General features: G+C 45.9%; 1 protein-coding gene across 1 annotated transcript in view; it reads left to right on the top strand.

The window, feature by feature from the left end:
• The first annotated feature begins 5,712 nt into the window (after nucleotides 1-5,712).
• CARHSP1 (calcium regulated heat stable protein 1) overlaps nucleotides 5,713-9,230 on the top strand; it is a 64,107-nt gene continuing 60,589 nt past the window's right edge. Inside the window, exon 1 of the mRNA XM_030578733.1 lies at nucleotides 5,713-5,837. The gene's annotated coding sequence lies outside the window, so the exon portion shown is untranslated. The remainder of the gene's footprint in view (nucleotides 5,838-9,230) is intronic.

The following is a 9,230-nucleotide window of genomic DNA, read 5'->3' as shown; positions in this document are numbered from 1 at the left end:
GGTGAATAATGTATATAACCGGGTGTTTTGGAGTAACACAAACTGTTTATATTCCGCAATGCGATAAATAGCATTTGAGCCTATTTGGGGCAGTTTTAAGTATAATTTGCACACTGCTCTGAGTGCCTACTGTTTCTTGTGTGGTTAAAAGTGACTAAATAAAACAAGCATATAATTTTTGCTCTTATAAACCAAAAAGTTAACTTTGCAGTGAGACTGAGACGTCTTTTGTCTGTTGTCTATAAATAGGAAAAGAAAAGGAAAGGAGACATTTCAAGCCCTGATCACAAGATCTCGAATGGTTTCTGTAACCAGGTTTTAAAAAGTTATGGCCTGTCCGGACAGCATCAGCCAGTAAAACTGTATTAACTGAAAGCATTAGTCCAGCTGGATCCTGAAGACCATCTGTTAAGCCAGCCAAGACTGTCATGTGGCTGGAGCCCATGGCCAAATTCAGAGGCTGACGTGACTGTGGGCATAAGTTGGTGAGAAATCTGGCATTCATTAGATAGGAGTGTAACTTGTATTGATTCTGCAGAGTCCAAATTCATTCCCTGGAATAAGTGAGTACAGTTCCCTTTGGATTAAGCCAACCTCTAACTGTTGGGGTCTAGGAAAAGAATTTCCCTGTTGGCATAACTCCATAACTGCCTATTACAGTGTTTCGTTCATCTTCCTCTGAAGCAGTCTATGCTGTCTGCTCTTGGTGATAGATTGGATGGACTAGGTAGACCACTGCTCTAGTCTGATCTAGTCTGGCAATCCCTGTGTTCCTACTAGCTAAGTTAGAGGTGCATCTGTTTATAGCAGGGGTCGAATTTGGCCCCAGGAATGTTGGGAAAGGTTAAAATGTGGCTTTCCCATACACTCTGTTAGTTCCTTTTCTTGCTACAACTTCCTTCTTCTGCCCCTTTGCGGAGCAAATTACACAAGCCTTGAACAGCCACTGAATGCCAAATCAGTGGATGTTACACTACTACAAATCACTTACATGTTTTCTGACCCACATATAGCTGATGTGTAACTTGCACCACAGCTAAATTGCTCATCATGGAAATCAGACAGAAAAGATCAATTAGGTTATTTAGCCCATTTGCCTGCCAGTAGAGGGTTATTTCCCAATAGATTTTCTAGTGCTTTGTCCACCCTTGGGATGTCTTTCCTACTACTCAGCCTAAGTTTTCCTTTTCTTATACATTTATCCAATTACATCACATGCTTTTCTTTCGCTAAATTGAAGCATTAATTCAATATTAGTTATTATTCTTTTCAGACCAAATGTACTTAGCGGTGCCTGAGCTCAGATGGTTCTCGCGTTCTGGTTGTTACTAAGATAAAAGCTTCTTTGTTTTGTCTGGCATGTTTTGTTTGTCTTTTTTGAGACTCCTGTGTTTGCACAGAAAAAATAGTTAAAAAGGAAGATCCCAAGTTATTAACAATGTCTGTTTAGAATGAAAAATAACAAATTCTGTTTTTGTTTCATTGGGCCAAATCTTCCCTCGTGTAATGCCCTGCAAGTTATTGGAGTTATGCTGGGGATGAATTTGGCCCATTTTGTTTTAGTGAAAATGTTGGTATTTTACAGCATGGCATTTCAGTCCTACAATTGTTCTGGAACTTGATGCTAGTATATTTAACATTTGTGTATTGCAGATGCATACCATGGCCCAGATCCTGCAAACACTTAAGCACGTGCTTCACTTCAATCAGGTGAGTAATACCACTGAAGATAGCAGGATGGCCTTAAAGTTCAATATATGTGTGAGCATTTGCAGGACTGGGGCTCACGTTAACCACAATTTAAACATGTTGGTACAGAGAAGATGGTGCCTCACTTAAATGGACTCTGATGGTCTCTTCAGGGCATGTAGGGCTTTTAAATGTTACAGAAGAATTTTGTTTTCCTGTGTCTCTTAAAATTAGTGACTTCCACCTTGTGTGCTGTTCTCTAGTACCAGAATTAAATATGCACTAGCTGAGGATTGCAGAGATCACACAGTAGAAGCATATATATATATATTGTCATAAACAGATAAGTAAGAGTTAATAGAACAAAAATGCTTCATATCTCTTTTGCCTGGAAAGGGTTAACAAAAACAGTGAGCCTGGCTGTCACCTGACCACAGGACCAATCAGGGGACAGGATACTTTCAAATCTTGAGGGAGGGAAGTTTGTGTGTGTGCTGTTAGAATTTGGTTGTTGTTCAATCTGAGGGCTCAAAGGGACCAGATGTGCAACCAGGTTTCTCTCCAATCTCTCCGATACAGGTTCTTATAAGGTCAGAATAGTGAGTACTAGGTAGATAAGGCGAGTTAGGCTTATGGTTGTTTTCTTTATTTGCAAATGTGTATTTGGCTGGGAGGAGTTCAAATTTGTATTTGCTGAAAGGATTTTAATTTGTCCTTGTATACTTAGGCTGGGAGGGTATTCCCAGTGTCTATAGCTGAAAGACCCTGTACATATTCCATTTTAAATTTACAAAGATAATTTTTATGGTTTTTTCTTTCTTTAATTAAAAGTTTTTCTTGTTTAAGAACCTGATTGTTTTTTCTTCTGGTGAGACCCCAGGGGACTGGGTCTGGATTCACCAGGGAATTGGTGGGGAGAAAGGAGAGAAGGGGGAGAAAGAGGCTAATTTCTCTCTGTGTTAGGATTACTGTCTCTCTCAGGGAGAATCTGGGAGGGGAAGAGAGAAGGAGGGGGGAAGGTGCATTTTCCTCTCTGTTTTAAGATTCAAGGAGTTTGAATCACAGTGATCTTCCAGGGTAAACCAGGGAGGGGAAGTCTGGGAGAAGCAACGGTGAGGGAAAGGGTTTACTTTCCTTGTGTTAAGATCCAGAGGGTCTGGGTCTTGGGGGTCCCCGGGCAAGGTTTTGGGGGGACCAGAGTCTACCAGGCACTGGAATTCCTGGTTGGTGGCAACACTACAAGTACTAAGCTGGTTATTGAGCTTAGAGGAATTCATGCTGGTACCCCAACTTTTGGACGCTAAGGTCCAGAGTGGGGAATTATACCATGACATATATATTTTGAATAACAGCAGTAATTTGATTACGGAAAATCCTATTGAATTTGCTTTGCAACTACTTTTAAGCAGTGTGTTTTTATTGCCTTTTGTTATGAAACATTTACTCCTTGCTCAGAGCCCTTCATTAACCCTTGGACTTTGAATTTTAATTGCGTGTTCCAGCCCAGTGCTACTGTTGCCAATTTTGCTTGGCCGTATTCCTGGAGGTTTAATCACATGACATCTTTAATTAAAGATTAATCTTTAATTCCTGTAGACTCCAGGACAACCCTGTAGGGTTGGCAACCCTAGAAACTTCATTTGCAGAGGATGTGGGTGTGATGCATGAGGTACATAGAGAGCTTTATACCTGATGCTGCAGTGCCTGGGTCCCCAGGAAGCTGAGAATAAGGGCATGTCTACATTACAAAATTAGATCAACCCCTAACTTGCAATGGCATACAGCCACCGCAGTACTTACAATGCTTGTGCATGTCTACATTCTGCTTTTTGGATTGGTGGTGTGCATCGTCACTAAGAGTGCTTGCCCTGATTGAACTGTCAGTGTGGGACATTGTGGGATGGCTTCTGAAAGCCAGGAATAGCCGAGATAAGCAACACGGTGTTTACATTGACACTGCGTCGACCTAACTACATTGATGTTGACTCTACACTTCTCGTGGAGGTGGAGTTATTAATTGATTCAGTGGGCGAGTTACGTTGGTGAGAGTGAAATTTTAGTGTAGACACTCAGGGCTTGTCAACACATATAACCCTGCAATGGCGCAGATGCGGCGCAGATGCACCGCATCTGGTGAAGCTGCTCTATGTCGACGGAAGAGAGCTTGCCGATTGGTATAATAAAACCATTTCTGAGAGCGGCAATAGCTGTGTTGGCTGGAGACACTCTCCTGCTGACATAGTGCTGTCCACACTTGCTCTTATGTTAGTGTAATTTATGTCACTCAGGGATGGTTTATTCACACTTCTGAATTACATAAAGTATGCTGAGAAAAACTGTAGTGTAGACACACAGCCGTACATAGTTAGGTTAACATAAGCTGCTTTGCATTGACCTAACTCTCTAGTGTAGACCAGGTTTGGGTATACACTTAAACTACTATAGCAGCAAAACTACAGCTGCACCACTGTAGTGTTTCAATGTAGACAATACCTATGCTGACAGAAGAGGTTCAAACTGAGAGGCAGCAGCTAGGTTGACAGAAGAATTCTTCCATCGGCCTACTAATGTCTTCACAAGGAGTTAGGATGGCATAGCTACATCTCTCAGGGGTGCAGACCAGCCCTGGGATACGAGGTCTCTTCATGCTTTGCCCTAGAGGGGAGCAAGCCAGAGTCTCCTTGATACCCAGGGCTGGTCTACACTACAAAGTTATGTTGACCTAGCTATGTTGCTGAAAGACGTAGTTAAACCGACCTAAGCCCCAGTGTAGACAGTGCTAACATGACACATGAATTGTTCCTTCGACTTAGCTACAATCTTGCAAGGGGGTGGATTTGCTACAGCTACTTACAAATTAGGCCTTGTCTGCACTAAAGGGAAAAGTCGATCTAAGCTACGTCATTTGAGTTAAGTGAATAGCGTAACTCAAATCGATGTAGCTCAGATCAAATTACCATGGGGTCCACACTATGTGACATCGACTGGAGACGCTCTCCCGTCGACTCCCCTTACTTTTCTCGATCAGGTGGAGTGCGGGAGTGGAAGGCAGAGCGATCAGTGGTCGATTTAGCGGGTCTTCGCAGACGCGCTAAATCGACAACTGATGCATCTATCGCCGAATCCTCTGGTAAGTGTAGACAAGCCCTAAGTATCTACGCTGCAGTGGTGCAGCAACAGTGCAGCTGTGGGGTTTCTTGTGTAGACATACCCACAGTGAGCCAAACACTTTGCCTCTGGAGTCCGTAACTTTCCAAACTGCCCTCAGCAGTATGAGGGTAGCTCCTTGGGGAGCAGGGCTTTCAAGCCACTAGGCAGAAGGGCTGGTTGATTCTTGTGTGGGACGCGGGGGGTTCATTTTCAAACTCTGAGCAGACCCAGCACTTAGGGTTCCCCCTCAGCCTTAGGCTTGGCAAAATTCACTTTTTAATTTTGTATCTTTCCGACAGATATCAAAGTTTTTTTTTAAGCATTGTTATTTTTTATCCATTTATATTTCCACAATTGCAGGAAATTACGTGAAGGGAGGGTTAGCCAATCAGGAGCTGTCAGCCCATAATTAGTTAATGACAGTAGACCCTGCCATTCAAAAAATGAAAGCTTTGCACTTGGGAAAATGTAAAGTGTCAGAAAACACAGTGTAAATATACCTCAATCAAACTCTAGTAAATTCTCCAGCATATTTCTTCCTTTGCCTGTCTGTAAATGTTGATGATCCCTGATGGGAATATTTTTTCACGGGGCTTGGGGGATGTACAGTAAAATCCACATTTACTGAGAAAAATCGAGTCCTTCCAAGCTTTACCCATTGTGCATGCAACCCCCAGCACTGGCCCCTTCCTAGGCAGCCTCCTCTCCTCCTCCTACTGCACACCCCCACGTATCTCCGCTCCTCCTACCCTGCTACATGCCCCCAGCCCCGCCCCGCGCCGCCCCTCCCCGGTCCATGTCCCCCTGCTGGGGGCCCCAGCTCCTCCGCGCTGAGCCCTGTCCCCGCCCCGTGTCTCCAGCAAGGGGGTGGCTCCCGCTTTCAGCCCTGCCCACCTCACTCCCCCTGCGGGCGGTGCCGGCCCCTGGAGTTACAGAAGGTGCAGCCGCCGGAGCCTGGTGTACAGCGAGGGAGACAGAGAGAGAAGTTTCCCCGGAAGGTGAGTGAGCTGGTTGCATGCGGACTGCAGCCACATGCAGCGCGGGGGGTGGGGGGCGGAAACATGCTGTGCTACCAAAGCAACTTGCACGGAAGATGGGGTAGCATTCAGCCTGGCCGCGAAGGGACATGCACCCTGGGTGGGAGGGAGGGGGAGCATGGAACCTGGCCGCGAAGGGACAGCCACATGCACGGGGGACAAGCATGCCCATTGTTGCAAGTCACGCGACATGCACCTGGAGCCCGGAAAAGGGGGGAAACATGCAGTGTTCATATTGCTGTGATTGCCCGGTGGGGGCAGGGCAGGGCATTGCTACAGATTGCAGCTGGCTTTCAAGCGAAGCAATCCTCAAGGGGCCGAGGGGGCTGTGCAACCAGTGCGTGCTAGCCGGAGTGAGACATCCGGTTGTAACAATGGGTTGGGGGTGCTTTGCAAGTGACTCTAAAGTAGAGAGCAGAGCTCGGGGAACTCTCCGATTCTCCCCTTCTACTTTGCATCCCCTGCAAGCCCCCCTGCGCGGGGCGCACTCCAGAGGCTGCTCCGAATAGCCTCTGTTCTGCCTCGTTTGCTCGGGACAAGCCCAAAGTGAAGTGCGCGTTCAGCGGGGAGGCTCAGTAAACAGAGCCTGGGAGGGGACTGTGCGCTTCCCGCCCAGTGGCTGAAAGAAGCGATCTAGCTGCCTGTGGTTGGGTTGGGAGCCAAGTAATGGAGCCACCTCACGCTTTCCTTCTGGGTGATGGCTGATGCTCTTGCATGTAGAATCAGCTCGATGAGGCAAATCCTTTCTCTCTTCCCTCCGAACCCACTTTCTCTCCACCCTCCTCCCTTCACTTCTGAATGGTGCCTCTGACATGACTGCCACGAAAGCAGACTACCCAAATCCTGTGGCATACAACTGATTTCTTCATCTAAAGACCTGCCCGCCTTTGAAAGCTATCAATAAGGACATTTGGGGAAGAAAAATGGAGACCTCCTTTTCACTGCTGAAATTCATTGGAGTGGGAGGGCAAATGACAGATCTTTTGCTTAGTAGAGGCTGTCCCTGCTAAATGGGGGGCAGTTAGTATAGAAGGTTTGAAAAGGTCCTTTCATTTCAGTTTTGTGAGTGTACTGTAGTAGATTTGTACTTATTCAGGGTCTGTAATTAGCATATTTGATGCCTGGACTTCTAAGTGCCTCCTGGAAAAAAAAAAAAAGGTTTGGGTCTGCACTCATTCCTAACACTCACCTGAGGTGAATCACATTGAGGTTTCATCATCTCTCTCATTTCACTGAATTTATTTTAACAAGAAGGAATTCATCTTAAGACCAGTGTTTGCTCTGTAAACCTTTTTGGAATTCACATTTTTTCACTTACAAACTGAATATAAAATTATTCCACACAAAGGAAAACATTTTTTGCAGTAAATATAAATTTAGGCAATGCTTGAGAAAGAAAAGCCCAGAAGACAAGCTTTGCTCGTAGAAAGGAAAAAAACAACAACCCTTCTTACATTATTCTGGACTTCGTAGGATAGACAGGAAAAAAACAATAAAGTGCACAAAATCTTCTATGTTGTCTTCTTACAGGGACAGTTGCACATTTCAAATCATAACAAGATTTCTTGTATTAATTAGTACCTCAGATTATTAAGGCTAGGAAAAAAACGAAGTCTAATTTACTTTGCATAGCTCTCAACAGTGAAAACAGACCAAGTGCACTAAATTTTACTTTTGGGTTCCATTGCTGCAAAATATGTGTTGCAAATACTACTGGGAGTGGATGTCAGTTTGTTTTTTCCCCTACAGTGTTTCTATAGGAATTTACAAAACTAATGCTAAGGAATGTTGTTTACAAAACTATATTTGAGGCCAGGTCTGATCTCTAAAAAGAGAGAGTGAACAGTTGTGTTTAAATCGAGACTGTTTGAAATGATACTCTGGACACTTATTGTTTGTGAAGTTGTTTTTTACTGTCTGTTTTAGCTTAAATCATCTCTCTTATTTTTATATTCTTCCATTTGGCAGATATAAATATTTCTCTTTCTCCAGCCTTTTATTAATCATGGTGGTTGGCTCACTATAGTTCTGAATTAAGCCTGATTCCTGTGTAGCTGCTGTGATAGTAGCATGGAAATATGCCATGAAACACTCAGATTTGGATCAGAGGATTTACCTGCTGGCTCTTATTTTTCATCCTAGCAAAGTGCTATATCACCTTGGCCAAACACTGTATAAAATTTGGTTGCTCAAATGAATTTTGGCTTGTAGTATTAATTAATTAATTTATGCTAGCACCACGAGGCCCTGATCAAGATTGTGGCCTCAATTTGTTCTAGGAGTTGTACAAGTGAGGAAGTAGACATGGTCTCTGCACTCAGGGCCAGTGCAAGGATGTTTTGCGCCCTAGGTGAAACTTCCACTTTGCTCTCCCCCCCACGCCCCCACCCTGAGTCGCCCCCCCCCACCACTCCCCTCGCTGCAGCTCCCCACTCTCCTCCCTGAGGCACCCCCCCCTCCCAGCTCACCCCTGCTCTGAGCACGTGGCTGCTTCACTTCTCCCGCCTCCCAGTCTTGCGTCACCAATCAGCTTAGGCACCGCAAGCCTGGGAGGCGGGAGAAGTGAAGCAGCCACAGCATGCTCAGGGAAGAGGTGGGGCAGGGGTGAGTTGGGGTGGGGAGTTCCCTGCGTGCTGCCTCCCCATTACTTGCTGCAGGTGGCCCTCCTCATGCTCCCCTGCCCCAGCTCCCTCCGCCTAAATGCCGATGGTGACCGGGGCAGCTGAAGATCGGCCGCCACAGTCGCTGCCGAAGAAAATGGTGCCCCCTAAATGCTAGCACCATAGGCGACTGCCTAGGTCGCCTAAATGGTTGCACTGGCCCTGTCTGCATTTACAAGCTTAGAGTCAGAAATATGTTCAAAGGTATACTGTAGGACAAAAAGAATCTGAAAGTTCAAATGTACTCAGAGCCTTGATTTGCAGACTCATAATTAAAATAATGCTGTGAAAAGTGATATTTGTATGTTTGTTAATATCACTTTTCACAGCAAGTCCTGGCAAGTTAAGACCTGGATGGAGGGGTCAGGGATAAGACAGCGGGGGCCAGGGAGGATGGATGGATGGAGGAGTGGGGGGTGAGGCAGCAGAGGCCAGGGCTGATGGATGGGGGGGCCCCGACACTGTATGGTCGGAGGTGTGGGTTGGTGCCTGGGGCTGGGGGTCAGCGCCTGGGCCAGAACCACGGGAGCCCAGGGTCTGCATCCACAGCTGCATGGCCAGGGCTAGGGCTACGCAACTGAGGGTCAGTACCTGGAGCCAGCACCTGCTGCTATGCTACTGAGGCTGGGGGTCGGCACCCAGGCTTGGCATTTGAGGTCCGCACCCACTGCTGCACAGCCAGGGCTAAGAGTCA

This window comes from Gopherus evgoodei, chromosome 10 (assembly GCF_007399415.2).
Source record: "Gopherus evgoodei ecotype Sinaloan lineage chromosome 10, rGopEvg1_v1.p, whole genome shotgun sequence".
NCBI classification, from domain to species: domain Eukaryota; kingdom Metazoa; phylum Chordata; order Testudines; family Testudinidae; genus Gopherus; species Gopherus evgoodei.
Note: the sequence above shows the minus strand (reverse complement) of the source record. Positions and strands in the feature narration are given on the sequence as shown.